This window comes from Schistocerca serialis, chromosome 6 (assembly GCF_023864345.2).
Source record: "Schistocerca serialis cubense isolate TAMUIC-IGC-003099 chromosome 6, iqSchSeri2.2, whole genome shotgun sequence".
Classification (NCBI taxonomy): domain Eukaryota; kingdom Metazoa; phylum Arthropoda; class Insecta; order Orthoptera; family Acrididae; genus Schistocerca; species Schistocerca serialis.
The window spans coordinates 65,629,690-65,646,618 of record NC_064643.1 but is presented as its reverse complement, the minus strand read 5'-3'; positions in this window follow the sequence as shown (position 1 = coordinate 65,646,618).

Here is a 16,929-nt window from a genome sequence, read left to right as displayed (position 1 = left end):
GCTGCAGCGTTTTCACTGCTGAGCTGGTCGCCATCTTTCGAGCCCTAGAGTAAATCCACTCCTGTTCAGGCGAGTCCTTCGTTATCTGTAGCGATTCACTGAGCAGTTTACGAGCTATCGACCATTGCTTCTCTTGCTCTCGTCTGGTGATGGATGTCCAGGAGTCCCTGCATACTCTTGCCCATTGCGCCCGCTCTGTGGTCTTTGTGTGGACCCCAAGCCATGTTGGGATACCCGGCAATGAACACGTCGACCGCCTGGCCAAACAGGCCACCAGTGAACCGACTGTGGACGTTGGCCTCCCGGAGACTGATTTGCGAGCAGTCATCCGCCGCAAAGTTTTTGCGCTTTGGGACGCTGAATGGCGCGATCCGACCACACCCAATTAATTCCGTGCCATCAAGGAGACAACGACTCTGTGGCGTTCCTCCATGCGAGCCACTCGCAGCGACTCAGTTGGCCCTTGTCGGCTCCGTATTGGCCACATCCGGCTCACGCACAGTTATTTACTGCTTCGTGTGGACCCGCCTCTCTGTCGCTGTGGGGCGGTTCTGACAGTGGTCGAAATTTTGTTGGCCTGTCCCCTTTCAACTGTGCTCAGGCAGACATTTACGCTGCCCATTACACTCCCTGCCCTTTTAACAGATGACACTGCAATGGCGGGCTTAGGTTTGCGCTTTATTCGGGCAGGGGGCTTTCATCATTTGCTCTAAGTGTTTATCTTTATTTTGTTTTGTGTCTGGATTTTGGCCTAGGGCTTTAGACTGAGATTTTAATGGGTTTCTCGGTGGCTGGCTTTTCCTTTCCTTTTCTCTATGGTCGGCCAACCACTGTCACACTCTGTGTGATTTTAATTCGTTTTGTATGGTCTCTGTCTACGTCTTTCTTGTCTTGTGCCGTCTGTCGTCTTTTCCATTGTCGTTTTTACTCTATGTGGGTATTTTAAGTTTTGGAAAATGGGACTGATGACCGTAGCTGTCTGATCCTTTAATCCCACAAACCAACCAACCAACCAAACTATCAGTCCCCTACAGTATCTACATCGTTAATGCATTGAAGCAATCTTACTGACTGCTGGTGACCAGATTGACTTCCTCTCCGCATCGCTCCCTTTGGGACAGAATCTGTGTGTCAGATCTGTCTGCATCTAGTGCACAGATCATGTCTTAGTGCGAGAACTTTCACCCAAATAGTTAGGTAGCCGGTATCTGACGCTGGACGGAGGCTGCAGCTGAACATTTACACACGTGGATGTGGAAAGCTGCATAAAAACCATATCCAGGGTGGCTGGCCGAAGAGCGCTCATAGTTAATCCGTAAGCAGAAGTCCATCTGATCCAGGGTCACATCCCCGAATCCCTGAATGGTGCGTTAATGCAGTACCATATCTAAACGGGTATGTGTCTCCTAGTTACTACATGCCAGATATAAGTTATTCCCAGCATATGTATCGCACAGACTTTTTCAAGCAACATTCCTCCCAACATTTTCCTAATCATAGTTCCTTACCCATAGCTTCCAGCAGCGCCGCTATCACCCCAGCCAGTTATGGAAGTTTTCACGAATAACTCTAAGAAAAAAAAAGTGTCTAGGCAACGTGAAAATCCATGAATGTAGAGGGTGAAACGCTTACTGTTCGACAGATTTATCACTTCTGGTTTCACTCAATTTCATCATCTAAGGAATCTTGTGACTAGGAAAATGTAAAATTCAGAGACGGATATTTGGTAGAATTTCATGTACTCCCTTGCAAGCATGGAATGTATTCGCTAACGTAATATGGAGGTTCATCGAACATAAGTACTTTTCTGACCTAAAAATAACCTTTGTAGTCAAGTGAAGTACGTTCACATTAAGTCCATCCCTATGGGTACCCATATATATACTGAAAATAGTTTCCACTTGCAGTCAGCATGACTCCCTGCTGCATACTATGAAAGTCAGTTAAATTTGTTCTCATTTTCTCACCTCACTGTTTCCGTTACTAAGCATTTGGGTCTTAAGGTGCTTACCACTGTCGGTGTGCATCGGTACGTTTATCACACTGTGTTTGCTCACCTTAAGTTACCCCTTTTCAAATCATGACAATCACGACTACCAAAATTGAAAGTCTGAAAGTGAGTCGTGTTCCGTATTTCTCATGAAAAAGTTAGATAAAAATCTACACTACTCACATAAAGTCAAGACAATGGTACTTAAATACAATTTGTAGAATGAACTACATTGCTGTAACAACTTGTGAGGACTGGCGCTTGTATAAAGTTACATCAACAAACATGTTGCAGAGTAGAAAAAAATAAAAGTAGAAGATAGAATGTCATGCCAAGAATGACTGGTCCTTAAGTTAATAGCTAATGAGAGTTTTAATAATAATTGTTTCTCAGTAAATGTATAGGAAAAAACAAACAACCCAAAAGTAGTGGAAGGAAAGTATGGTCGAATCTCGTTAGGTGTTAACAACTAACTGTGTAATGACTGTAGCCCACATACAAAAATAACATCCCTGGCATTAAAAATACAATGACAAGAGGATTATCAGGTAGCTGAATTGTAAATATTGTGCACGTACAATGTACCATGAGAATATCTATGTGATTTGGAGACATGCAAGATGTGGCATGTAGAAGATACAGCTGTGACCTGTAACAGCAATACTGGATCAAAATCGGCAGAATACCGGTTCGAACTGAACTTTGAAGACAGATACATGCATTTCAGAAGTGCAGCAGTGGGCATGTACGAACCAGAAAATCACTGGCATCAGCAGTGTCTGGTTTCAGCTGATACAGTTGTGCTTATTATGTATCTTCAAGATCATCCCTGGGGAATAGGGGCGGGAGGGGACGGGAGTGGTGGGGAGGCGATGGGGGCGGAAGTCAGGCACTTGTGTCATCATGTTCTTGGTCAGTAATCTCATGACTCTTCTGTTCTTGGTGAATAGGGCTCATTTCGTTGTGGGTCCTATATGTACTATTAAATAGTCAAAAGAATGAGAAGCGACTCTTCTCAACGTTATTAAAATCTGGGTCTCATGTGCTCGACTGACAATACACTGGTGTTGAGGAAGTTGAGCAATGAAGACTTTAACAGTCGTATTTGCAGTTGAAATCTATCAGAGAAGTGTATTCACAGACCTCTGGACGGCCCATAACGTGACTAGTTGGTAGCAACTCTTTTAATTTTTCAATTGTTGTTTGCCCTTCTGCTGTTCATTGAAACTGCAAATCTTCATTCAACAAGTGAATTAGTGGTCATGGCATAGTAGGAAAACTCAGTGTGAGCCTCCTACAGCAATTTGCTAATCTTGAAAACCACTGCATCTTCTTAGCCATTGGAAGAGCTGGAAAATTTCACACAACCTTCACTAACCTGTTCTCCATACTCGCTAAGTAAATGTTCCAAATAATTCACTTGTTTCGGTGCAAAATGTGCCATTTCTATCGTTAATATGAGGCATGAAGAATGGACCTTTTAGAAACTTCCTTGCTTTATATCCTTTGCAAATTCAATAATGTCGTCGATATACACTTCTATCGCCTCAGTCTTCTCAAAACTCCATCCAACGCTCATTGAAACGTGACTGATCATTTTCTGAACCAAATAGCTTTCACCGATACTGAGAATGACCCAAAGTAATTGTAAATACAGTTTTCTCCTGCACTACATCTACTTGATAATATCCATGTGGAAAAATATTTTCATTGCGCCAAGTACCCTATGTTTTCCATAGTATTGGGTACTGGATATCTGTCTGTAATCGTACATGCATTGAGGTACCTGTAACAACAGGAAAAGTGATATTTCCATTTCTATCTGAAGACATCTTAGAAACTGTTACGAATGGTGTACCCCATGGACTTCCGCTTTCCTCGGTGATTGCTGGTGAACAACCCTTCCATTACTAGCTATAGGTGGGGTGAGCTGTATGGCTTATGATGCACAGGTGATTGGGTTCAGACTGGAATCCTATGCTTCGCCAGAGTTGCTGCAAACGGACGCAAGGATTAAAAAGCTCCTTGAATTCCACAAATTATTTTTCGATTTCTACTTTTTCCAATCATTCAAAATCTACCACGTGTGCATAATGCATTTATATAAGTGGCTTGCCCGTGGATGGAGTTTGAACTTATCCTGTCTAGATCATTCTTGTCTAGAGCATCTAAATTGGCAATCAATAATCTTTAGAGAGCTTTGAGGCCTCGGCATCAAAATTATCTACGTTGATCAGTACTACTTGTTCACCATTTGTTTCACCTACACACTTCTGCCAATGAAACACTGCTAAGAACCCAGCACATCTTTCTTCTACAATGTTTCTATCACACACAATAACCCTGCAAGTAATTCTGTTCCTACATTCACCAGAAGTTGCTTCTTTGTACCTTGTGGTACATTATCACACTAACTGGGTCTTAATAACTTTGCAAGTAATTTAATTCGTTTGTCCTTCATGACAGATGAACCTTGCAAAAATACATCATTGACAACAGTTTCCTGTAGTACGAACAAAGGTCCCCAATGTCCGCTATGCATTTGCAAATTTCAGCTTTAGCATGATGCTTATAAATGTAAAACAATCCTAGGATTGCAGAGTACCCTCCACTTGTATGGGGCAATACGCGCTGCTCCCCAATTCCCGAATTTTTCTACTATTATGTAAGAACTTAACATTGCTGAACCTTGTGATTGCACATTATTCCACCCACACCACATAACCTATAGGGTGGAATGATTAATTGTCTGTAGAGTTGCCCCAGACATACAGACCTCCTGTCTCCCATGCCAATCAAGAAACATTTACTCCTACACAGGTTTCTTGTAGCATCAAATATAACTGGGAACGCCGTGCAGTGGGTTCGAAGTTGCCATTACATTTAACAGTTGATTATTTGCACTTCATATTCTACCATTAAACCCCTTACTCCTGTAGTCCAACTCCTGGTCTTCCACTTTCCCACATTTCTTACACTAGCTGGCTACACTCCCTTCACATTTGACCTAACCGTCTACACTGATGGATATTCACATCATTAGAGGATACAGTCCTCCTATTAAGACATTAATCTCTACACCTGTTTCTTCCAGCATACTGAAATCACCAATAGAATCAGACAGGTTCGTCAGAAATTCTTTACTCACCCTCCTTTGCACATTAGGCGGCAGACCCATTACAGAGCCTCTATTGCACTGTGTTCAGCTTCCTGTAAAATTATTTCATTTCCTCAACATTATCACTTCGTTTGCCGCAACACTCTTTCAGTCTTCATATAACCCATTCTACAGATTATATAGGTCGTAAATGCAGACAGGATTTAAATATATGATGCCAAAAATTCAAACAATATTCTCAACTTACATAGGGTTTGGTTCAGCATAAGTATAGTTTATTGATTACCTTTTGTGTTGAATTATCACAGCGGTAGGACTAATGATTCTTGCAAATATTAACAAAACCGTGCTCCACGTTAACTAGCATGTACTCCCAGTAAACTACCAAATCTTTTTTTTATGCCCCGTCACTTGTGTTAGATGTTATAAGCTCTGCAATAGCTAAACTTCATGAAGTTATTTTAAGCTGAGTTTATGCTAAGTCTATCATATGTGCCAATATTATTACAAGTCCAAAAACTCTCTGACTCACGGTAATATTCTGTGTTGCGTCTGCCCAACTTGCAAGTATTCTTACAACTTAGAAATGCTTACAGACTCAAAAAAAATTGCTAATTTGAGTATGACCAACTTGCAATAATTCTTGCAAGTTCCAAATACTGTCTAACTCGCTAGAATATTGTAAATGCGCATGATCTGTTCCTAAAAAATTTTCTACGTTTTCCGTCATCACTCCGCAGATAATTACAGAAGTTTACAAACTATTACTCGGAAGATTACGAACACATGCAGATCGCGACTTACTCACTGCTGATTTATAAATACGCCTCCACTGCTACAGATCTCCAGAACGACTGTTCCTGACCAAGATGGCCACCGCCTATTTAAGCCCTTAGAGCGTCGTTCCAAAAGATCTCGTGCAAAGTTCCCCACACATTTTACCAAACACACATCATCTATCACACTTATACGTATGACATGCCACACTGAACTTAATTTATGTCACCTTTAAGATAATGTACTTCGTTTCTGTTGAGTCTTTTAGATTTCTCGTAAACTACACTAATGCCACTCTTTTCATTGTTTTACGATGTTTTACTGTGTGAAAATTATAAATATATAGGAGTTAATACATTTACAGATAAGCACAGTAGCCTAATTTATTGCGCTGCGACTACTTTCGTAACTTTATTACTTTTTTGTGTAAACCTGAGCTTTTAATAGTACAGAATACATGGACTGTCATATAGTTCAAATTATCTTGTATTCTTCGGATACTCTCTGACAGGGCTCCTCAGACTCTATCCATTGAGACAAAGTTTATCCATTTCAGCCAAGACTTTGATAATATACGAGTATTAATTTAAAATTTCATATTATTTGCAACACTTAGATGATTCATAAGTCAGAAACTACTTGTATGCTTCTGTAGTGTGTTTAATTATGTTAAAGCTTTCTTGGATCAGGTTTTACGGGATACTGGTCTATTTAGTAAGTGTGGTAGTCTCTCGTTTCCACCATGGTGGCTGGAACGTCACGTTCCTCTCCAGTGACCAAGTGCACCTGGGTTTTCCCAGTCTCCCTGTTTAACTGCTCCCTGAAACCGCAGCGCCCTTCTACTGTCGAGTATACCCCGCATGACGCCGGGTATGAACCCTGCTGGTCCCATCAGTTCCATAGTCTCATGAGAGTCGAAGAACTGCGATTAATGCAAACAGCAGTATCCTGGAACAATAAGATGCAGTCTTGTTAAACCAAGATTCTGATGCTGCCGACATTCGGTGATGATGATGATGACGATTAATGGCGGAGGACCCTAAACATCTAGGTCATCAGCGCCCTTGCATTAATGTTATACCGAAGAAGATTTTCATAATCTATAGGAGGAGATGAATAACCTGAAAAACTACGTTTAAACCCACCACACGAAATTTAAAGCAATCTCAAAAAGGTCAGGTTCAGAAAAGCCCGTAATAAAACCCCAGCGAGACACAGCGGGATAACAAAATAAAATCATTGAGAAAATACCTGCAAAGATGCTGTTCAAAAACGGACAAAGAAATGTGGCTGGATGACAACTTAGAAATTATACGTGACCCAGCCACTTTGTTACACATTAAGATCTCACACTACGTATTTTGGGAAGAGTCCCGGACACGACGCAAAATATTAAGACACGAACAACACTCGCCTCGTTATCAGTTAAAATAGAGCGAAGATCATGTGGGAGACCCAGTTCAACCCTCAGGTCGTCATAGAGAACACACTCGGTTAAAGTACGTCGTACTGACAGCTGTGTCCCCCATCTCTGACATGCTGGGGGCTCCTCCCGACGCAAGAAGGAGCCGTGTGTCAATCGACAATGTACAACTCTGATCCGAGTAAGGCCTACTTCTTCACACCGTCACGGGCGGAAGGAGGTGATCCATGGCCGCACTGATGTCTTGATGGAACATAGATTGTTGTTCCTCACTTCCATCCACTGGGACTCCAACCAACATATGGCCTTCCTAGTCACAAATGAAGTGACAGCCCGCAGAGGGACTGAACAGTGGATAGGAGGAGGAAGGGAGCAAGCATCCTTAGCAGCAGCATCAGCGAGTTCGTTTCTCTGAAACCCAACAAAAAATGACTTCCCTGTTTTGCCTCCGCAAGAGAAGGAGAGCGTCCTGCACTTGTTGCTCCATTCGATCTGCTGGCTACATCTGTCCAACAGCGAGGTGGGCATGTTGAGGTTCGAAGCAAATTATAAATTTTTTGTCACGACGCCGTCTCCATTGCCCTCAGGATAGCAAACAGTTCCGCGTAATAAACTGAAAACTGCTCTTGGAGCCCTATCCTGAGGACAATGTCGGGGAACACGGCGGAAAAACCGAAAACATCTCCTTGCGTAGAATCATTCGTGTAGGCGGTAATAAAATCTGGGTGGCTACGTAAAATTTCATGAAATTTAATTTTAAAAACAAGGTCTGGGTACAATGCCGTTCCAGTGGCGGCTGAACAACGTATCTGGATGCTGGCGACGTAGGAACGGACAGTGCCCTATATGCTTGGCGTACCACTAGAAGGAGACGTCGAATAGGCAGCGGAGGCTCACCAGCCTCCGCACACAAACTAACAACAGGGCTCGTGCGACAGGCCCCTGTCGACAGCCTAATACCCTCGTGGTGAACTGCATCCAGCATTTTAAGGTATGAAGGCCTCGCTGACTCATAAACCTGGCATCCGTATTCAAGCCAAGGTCGCACAAGGGCCTTATAGAGTTGGAGCAGACGCGCTCTGTCGGCTCCCGAAGGCCTATGACTGACACTTTTAAGGATGTTTAAGGCCTTCTCAGTGTCAGTTCTTTAAGTGTGGCAACCATGTTAACTTCTCGTCAAAGATACGATGCAGATACTTCACCTTGCCCTTAAAAGTCAGAACGGTGTCCCCCAGTTTCAAAAAGGGAGAAATTAAACAGAGCGCGGGAACGATTAAAATCAACACAATCTGTCTTCTCTCATGAGAATTTAAAACCTGTGGTGCAAGATCATTCCTCCAACCGCCTGATCGTCAGTTGCAATTGCCGAGTAGCCGTGGTGTGGCTGGAGGATGGACAGAAGATGGAGAAGTCGTCCACAAACAAGGAACATAGTACTGGACGACTCACTGTGGTTGTAATACTATTGATCGCGATGGCGGAAGCCGTGACACTTAAAACAGTCCGTTGTAGGACACCATTCACCTGCTTAAAACCCTCAGACAGGACATTGCCAACCCTGTATCTAAAATATCTGTCCGAGAGAAAGGACGGTATGAAGGTAGGTAGACATCCACGGAAACCAAACTAATGGAGCTGCGACATAATATTATGCCACCAGGTAGTGCCGTTGGCCTTTTCCATATCTAAGAAAACAGCGATAAGCTGTTGCTTACGAAGGAAAGCTTGTTGAATTGCAGCTTCAGCAGGGTCAGGTTATCGATAGTGGAGCGATACCTCCTGAACCCACACTGGGAGCGGCTGAGCAAGGACCTGGTTCAAATGGTTCAAATGGCTCTGAGCACTATGCGACTTAACTTCTAAGGTCATCAATCGCCTAGAACTTAGAACTAATTAAACCTAACTAACCAAAGGACATCACACACATCCATGCCCGAGGCGGGATTCGAAACTGCGACCGTAGCGGGCGCTCGGCTCCAGGCTGTAGCGCCTAGAACCGCACGGCCACTCCGGCCGGCCAGGGGCCTGGTTTCCAGAATCCACACTAGCCGCTCCAGTATCTTTCCTGTGCAGCTTGTTAGCCTAACACTAAGATAACTAACAGGGTATGTCCGATCCTTTCCTGCTTTTAAAATTGGGATTAAAATACAGTCCTTCCAAGAGTTAGGAAAGTCGTCAGTTATCTAAATTTTATAGGAGAGATGAAGGAGGACTTCCTTCGACTGTCAGTCCAACTGCTGCAACATGCTGTAGGTTATCAGGACGCTGCCGGGGTTCGTATCACAAGCAACTGACAATGCAGCATCCAGCTTCCACAGAGAGAAAGACTGGTTGTGTTCCTCCATGATGATGGAACGGAAATCAAGATCGGCCTTCTCCCGTGTCTCCCGATATCGACAGAAGTGTAATCCTGTCTGAAATCGTCCGTAATGGATTTATATGATTCAGCTATTGTCTGAGCTATACTCCTAGTCGATGTTACAACAGACCCGTGTATTCGTACAGCTACTATTGGCATTCGAGGGTTGTGCCTTGAGATCCTCCTAATGGCTTCCCATACTTTACATGTCGGTGTGGACCTATTGATGTAGCTCAGGAACTCTTGCCAAGACCTCTGTTTGCTCTCCCGAATTATTCTCCTCGCCTCTGCATGCACCATTCGAAAGTTTTCAAGATTCCCATCTGTAAGGCAAAGACTAAATCTGCACATTGCAGCCCTCCTGATTGCAATACGGCACTCATCGTTCTACTAAGGGACTGGTCACTTTCTAGGCTTTTTTGCAGCTGTAATGCGATCCACCCAGTCATGGATGCCGTCACATTGCTCCAAAACAGCTAACTACCTGTAAAGAATCCAGTTAGCCTTTCTGAACAACCATATCAGTGGCTTTTTTTCAGGATCTTCTCAATCAGGGAGATGGATCCAGATAAGGTAATGGTCACTACGAGGAAGGTCACCGTCCACTGCCCACTGAGCAGTGTCTCCAAGTGCAGGCGAGCAGAAGGAGAGGTCTATGGCCGCAGACGAACCTGTAGTGGTGCCATAACCTGTAACTTGACCCATATTCAACAGTATGAGATCTGTTGTGTGCAGTAGATCCTCAAGTGACCGACGCTTTGGGCAAGTGGTGTGAGAACCCCATAGTGCAGTGTGTGCATTGAAGTCCCTTAAATAAGGAATGGGTGGGGGAGTTCATCAAGAAGATGAGTGATGAGCCCACTGTCAAGAGGCTCATGAGGTGGTAGGTAAAAAGAGCACACAGTAAAGTCAACATGGGCCATTATCCGAACAGCAACCGCTTGTAGTGTTGTTGTTAAGGAAATAGGTGAGGAGTGAAAAGTGTCCGTTATGAACACTGCAACCCCACCTTTTGTCCTATCGTCTGTAAGGTCTTCTTTTCTGTAAAGGTGATACCCTCCAAGTACAGGTGTGTCAATTTCGTTAAAATGTGTCTCTTGGAGGCAAGGGCAAAAGGGTCTGTCCTGTACAAGCAGTGTCAAGTCCTCCAGATGAGTCCTGTGCCCATTGATATAACATTGGGGTACGGAAGCCACTTCATCAATGTGGTCTTGATTTACCCCTGTCTTAGCGCTGAGGTGGTGAGGCTCTTGTAGAGTGAGGCAGCATGATGGGGCTGACTTTGTCTGATGATGAGGCATCAAAATCCATGATGTCCTCATCATCAGTCAGACATGTCAGAATGACATCTGATGGCGCCCAGGTCAGCTTTTGACCTGAATGTTGAGTTCCTTTCTCCACTCCCTTTCCCAGTAAGAATAAGGGGGGAAGGGGGTGGTGAGAGTCACCTTCCTTTGAAGAAAGTGGGCGTTGAGGGGCACTCTGCTTTTGGGGTTCCTTTGGGCTGCGCCCTGCGGAATCATTACTGGTTTCATCTGTTGTAGCTGCCTGGATCGCTATGTCTTCACTCGGATTTACAGGTGCTGGTGGTGGATAAAGGTACACTGTACGTCATTTGAGTCGAAGTGTCGACCTTAATGACAGGTTTCTTCAGTATAAGAAGTGGCAAAGTCAGGGGGTTTCATTGCCTGATACTCCTTTTTGGCTTCTGCGTAGGGGATCCGTTTGGTCACTTTGATTTCCTGAATTTTGCGTTCCTCTGCAAAAACAGGGCAGTCTCGGATCCAGATTGGGTGGCTCCCAGACCAGTTAATGCAGACTTCTGGAGATGGATAGTCAGTCCGAGGTTCATGGGCTGCCTTTCTACACTTCCCACAAGTCGCTTCACCTCTGGAACTTAGCGTTGTATGGCCAAAACGGTGGAATTTGAAGCCTCGCATAGGGTTAGGTCCATAGGATCGAAACCTAAGTCGGAGTAAACCTGCCATGATGAGTCCCGGTAGCGTTGGAGAATTGAAGGTCACAATAAAAGTGACAGTCTCCTCAGTCTCTCCATTGGTCTTGTGTGGCTTTTTTTCCACATCCATGATTCCCTGTGGTGCCCATTCTTGTTTCAGTTCAGCAACATCTATGTCCATAATATCACCATAGGTTACCACACCTTGGCTGGACGTAAGGGAGCTATGCAACTCAACAATGGAGTCTTACTCGCCCAATATCTGTGACTTCATATGAAGTTCCAACTGCTTTGCCTTGTTAGTCTCTACAAGCAAGGAACCATTTAGCAACTGTTTAATAGCCAGCCGACCTACCCTTCTAAGCTTTTATGGATATAGGAGGGGTACACTTTTTCAAACGCCCCCTCCTTCCTCTTGATCACTACAAAGACGCTGGGATTCATGACTACTTGAGCCCCATTACTAATAAAAAGTTGATTATCAGGAGGACTAGCCTCCCTCATTTTTTTTGATGAATGGGTGAGAGAACTCCCAGGCTGTAGACCCAGCCCGCTGAGATGAGGAAAAGGAGATTTCGAGGGTTCCATTTCGGTCCCACGAGCAGCTAGGGAAATAAGGGTCCACTCAGACAGAGCCCCGCATTCCTGAGTAAGCCTTACACGAGTGAGGTGCGGCAGGTTCCCCAGAGATTTCCCGCTAACGACTGTTCCACCTCAACAGCCATGGATCTCATCAGCGAGCAGCACACCTTGAGATTGAGGGTTTCTTATAGCGGTGTATTCCATCCTCGCGATCTGGTCAGTGAAGCCAAGATCCCCATTCCCTGAGACACGCTACGTTCCACCGCCGCGCCGCATGGTGGTCGCTGAAGCGTGCCCAGAGCTTGCGGTGGCAGGGGCTGGCGGCGCTTACCAGTTCGCAGCTGAGGAACCCCGGGGCGCCAAGCCCGTACCCAACAAAGAAATGCTGAGCCCTTGAGATCGTCGACATTCGGTAGGTACTGGTATATCTACTTCATACACGAGGCATATCTTTGTCTTCTCAGAAACAAATAACTTGGAAATACTGTTTGTTAATGAGAGACACCATGCTTGTTCTTCAGTTTATTCAATATGCAGGTGGCGTTATTCCTATCCACGTCGTGCTGACGCTGATATTCAAACCGTTCGCATGTAAAAGCATATAGTGCACTTCAGCTAATTTGCCGCTTATTGCATGTCGTCTTCAAGGTCAAAGTCCCACAGCTTTAATGACCATTGTTGTAGATTTGATTCTTCTGTACTAAATTACGAACTACTCAGGTGGCAGTCATTCGTCATTGAATATTATTACTTATGAAAGCACTAACCTGTTTTCTGAGAGCACAGAGTCCACTTGCCTTGGCAGCTGCGGCTGAGAGTTCCTACTGCGCCTTCCTCGGCATTTGTGGTCGCTGAAATAACACCTGGGAGGTGACAGATATGTACACTGCATCTGTGTGAAGCGACGCAGCATTTCTGGGCTGTCTCTCGACAGTAATAAACGAGAAACACATTGATTAAAACATGAATAATGAATGGTATGACATTGATGTAGCGTAGGAAGGAAGTAATATTTTGAGTAAGTAATATTTTTAAGGTGGCTGTCATTTCAATAGCTACTGCAGGAACCGTCGAATCAATACAGAACACTAATAGCCACATTATTTTTTCTGCTCCATAATTTATTTCTTTGTCTACTTCAACATTTCGTATTTTCTCAAACCTTTTGGTGTCCATTTTATATTTTGTTGTGTCTAGACAAGACAGCCTAGACACAATGAGAGGAAGCCGAAAGGCACGCGCTAACCTAAAGCAGGATGGCGTGAGGTCTGAAACAGGATACGTAATGAATGCTATAAAGAAAAGTACGTAGCTTCTGGAATACTTAACTTTAATCCATCCTTTTGGTACATCTAGAGATTGTGGCGATACAAGTGAGACTCTTTAGATACATGCAGTGTTACTAATGGCGCCTTGCTAGGTCGTAGCCATTGACTTAGCAGAAGGCTATTCTAACTATCTGCTCGGCAAAGGAGCGAGGCTTCGTCAGTGTAGTCGCTAGCTACGTCGTCCGTACAACTGGGGCGAGTGCTAGTCCGTATCTCGAGACCTGCCTTGTGGTGGCGCTCGGTCTGCGATCCTTGACAGTGGCGACACGCGGGTCCGACAAGTAATAATGGACCGCGGCCGATTTAAAGCTACCACCTAGCAAGTGTGGTGTCTGGCGGTGACACCACATATTTTATCGTGCTTCATACTATCGGATTAATTATCTAACCATTATGTAGCACCACGTAGGTTCATATTCATCTCATGAGAGAAACACACTCGGGCTGCGAACTAACAAGTAAGCAGTTAGTACTTTGAATGCATGCAGTGACGCTTCTAGACTGACGATTATTACGACGGTTTTTTATTATTTATTTTTTTAGCTATATTTAGTGAGTTATTTTAGCTCTAAAATACAACATACGTTACATGTGAAAATCCTCATGTAACACTTTATATACACTGTGTAAGATTACATATTCCGCCCCCACAATCATATTCCGCACATCAAAACGCTTCATTCGAACCCAAACTCGATAAGATAAAGTCAGTGTTGTATGAATTCATGTAAACAATATGCAAATAACTAACAAATCGCAAGTGCGCACTGTGGTTGAACTACTCTAGGCTGGCGTACACACACACATTCAAGACACGACGGTCACAAAAGCTTCTAGCTCGGGAGAGGCAAAAACCGCACACCAGGACGCCGGTCCCTTCAGAGGTTTTCACATGGAGCTATCTACGTCGGTAGGCGGCCGCCCATGGTGCGGACAGCGTGTGCCTGAGTGAAAGGGGGAACGAACCCGTGTTCGGCTTAAAATCAAATTCCACTACATTGTGTTGGAGCGCCCAACCTACGCATTCTTTACAAATATAGCACGCAGTATCAGAGATTTTCACAGGGAGACAGCAAACGCCAAACGCCGATGTTACAGATTTCCAGATTGGTCACCTTAAACGAAACGTCATTCTCCCGTTTTAGAAGAGCAGTGCTGATTGGCAGACGATATTTCTGACGCCTTGAGCTGATGGAGTAATGGAAGAGACCGAAAGATATACCCCTTCACGTCTGGCGTGGAGAGGGGCCATTCCGTTGTCGCTCTTGGAGCAAGAACATGTAACGAGAGCGTGTGCGCTCGTACGTGTACTCAAAGAGCAAGGAACAAGTCTCTCATCAGTACTTCACTGGGAGAGCACCTCTGTCGAGGGCGAATTGGAGTGTGACTCTATATTGAGTCCTTGCGATTAAGCGTTGTTCACTGTGTTGGCCGCCACACTTATTCTGCAGTGTGAACGGACAGAGTAGTAGGTAAACGCCTGCGAGCGAATTTTTGGGTGGCATCATGGTGGACTGTGGTTATCTGACCGGTGTACCACGCCAATAGTTACACTAGGTCCGAATAGGAGTCCTCGACTTCATCAAGGCGTAAGGAGAGTTTGATTGGCGAAGGTCATTCCAGATAGAACGAGAGTTATCTTATTGGTCAGCAGCGAGCGGGGCAGACAACAGTCATCGCAGCATATGGTACTGTGCGCTACCGCTCTTGCGAGCCCCATATTTCCTCCACAACACTACACTTCACTGCATTTCACATGCGACAGCCTCGACCTTACCTAGCAACATTCTAACGGATAATTATTCAAGTTGAGTAGGCACGGCTCTCAGCCATTCTGCCAAGTCAATACCAATCTTAAACTTTGTACAGAAATTTCATTAGCGAATCCTATCCTTCACATTCCGAAAAGAACCCGGAAATAACTTCAGTTCATAACTAAAGGTGCTACTGTGATTTCTCATAATTTTTTCAAAATAAATATTAATCTTCGTTAATTTCATGTTTTTCTTACACTAACTAGCACTACTCCAGTACCCAATATCCCACTAGTTACGTAAGAAATTTTGTGAATTTTTGTGTCATTTCCTTACAGTGGACGACTCCAGAAGATATTTATTGCTGAAAGCTTTTCAGTCATTTCTCCTTACAACGTTAGGAGTGTCTGTCTGACTCTGTAGTAGTGTGGGGGTGGAAATTGCATCTTGCAGGTGCCACTGGGTAAAGGGTATATTTCAGATTAATCCGCTGCACAGAATGACGTAATAGCAACCCCACGCGCTCACAACTGAAGCGCCGAAGAAACTGGTATAGGCATGCATACTCAAATTCAGAGATATGTAAACAGGCAGAATACGGCGCCGCGGTCGGCAATCCCTGTATAAGACAAGTATATCGCGCATTTGCTAGGTTGGTTACTGCTGCTACAGTAACAGGGTTATCAAGATTTAAATGAGTTTGAACGTGGTGTTACAGTCAGCGGACTAGCGATGGCACACAGCGTCTCCGAGGTAACGATGAAATGGGGGATTTTCCCGTACGACGATTTCACGAGTATATCATGAATATCAGGAATCCTGTAAAACATCAAATCTCCGACATTGCTGCGAGCAGAAAAAGATCCTGTAAGAACAGGACCAACGACGACTGAAGAGAATGTCCTTCAGAAAATAAACCACGTAACCCCTCAGTCAATTGAGTAGTACTGCCTTTTGGGTTGAAGGCAGAAACAGAAAGTACATTGACGTGAATCGGAAGACCAAAGAAATGAAATGATCAATCCCAAGAATATTTTCACAGGGACGTGAACGCAGAATTGTAAATGCCCTCGTTTTGGTGTGAGACTGGAATGTGGCAGGTAAACAACGCGTACCAAGTAGCGGAATGTTCTGACCGCTAATCCGCAGTAAGTCGCGTGCAAGATTTTCTGAACTGTGCCGCGCCCAGCTGTTCATAAGTGCCACGAATAAGCAACGAAACGGAAGTGTCAAGTGTGTAACTGAAGTCACACACAGCCTCTGACACTCACTAAGGTCACAAACAGTTTATCTCACTGTCGTTGCACAGCATTTTGGCGGGGTGAAGGCACATCCTGTATTTAATCATTACTAGTAGCGGCAGACGGATAGAAAAAACTAGATTCTCTGAATGTGAAGGTGCTTCACACTTATGAAAGCGAACGTGGGTAGAGTTCTTTTTCTGATGCAAGCATGCAGACTGCACATGAGCTGGCATTCCAGAAGCAAAGCAGGTCACGTTCCAAGAGGGGAAATATTGTCTTGACATGGTTTGACAGCAGAAACATGCTTAACGCTTGTTTAGTCTATCCATGACGCGGTGGTCCATTTGCGTGTGGTGGTTGGTGGCAAGACCGTATTTGTTTGTCACTTTGTGTTACA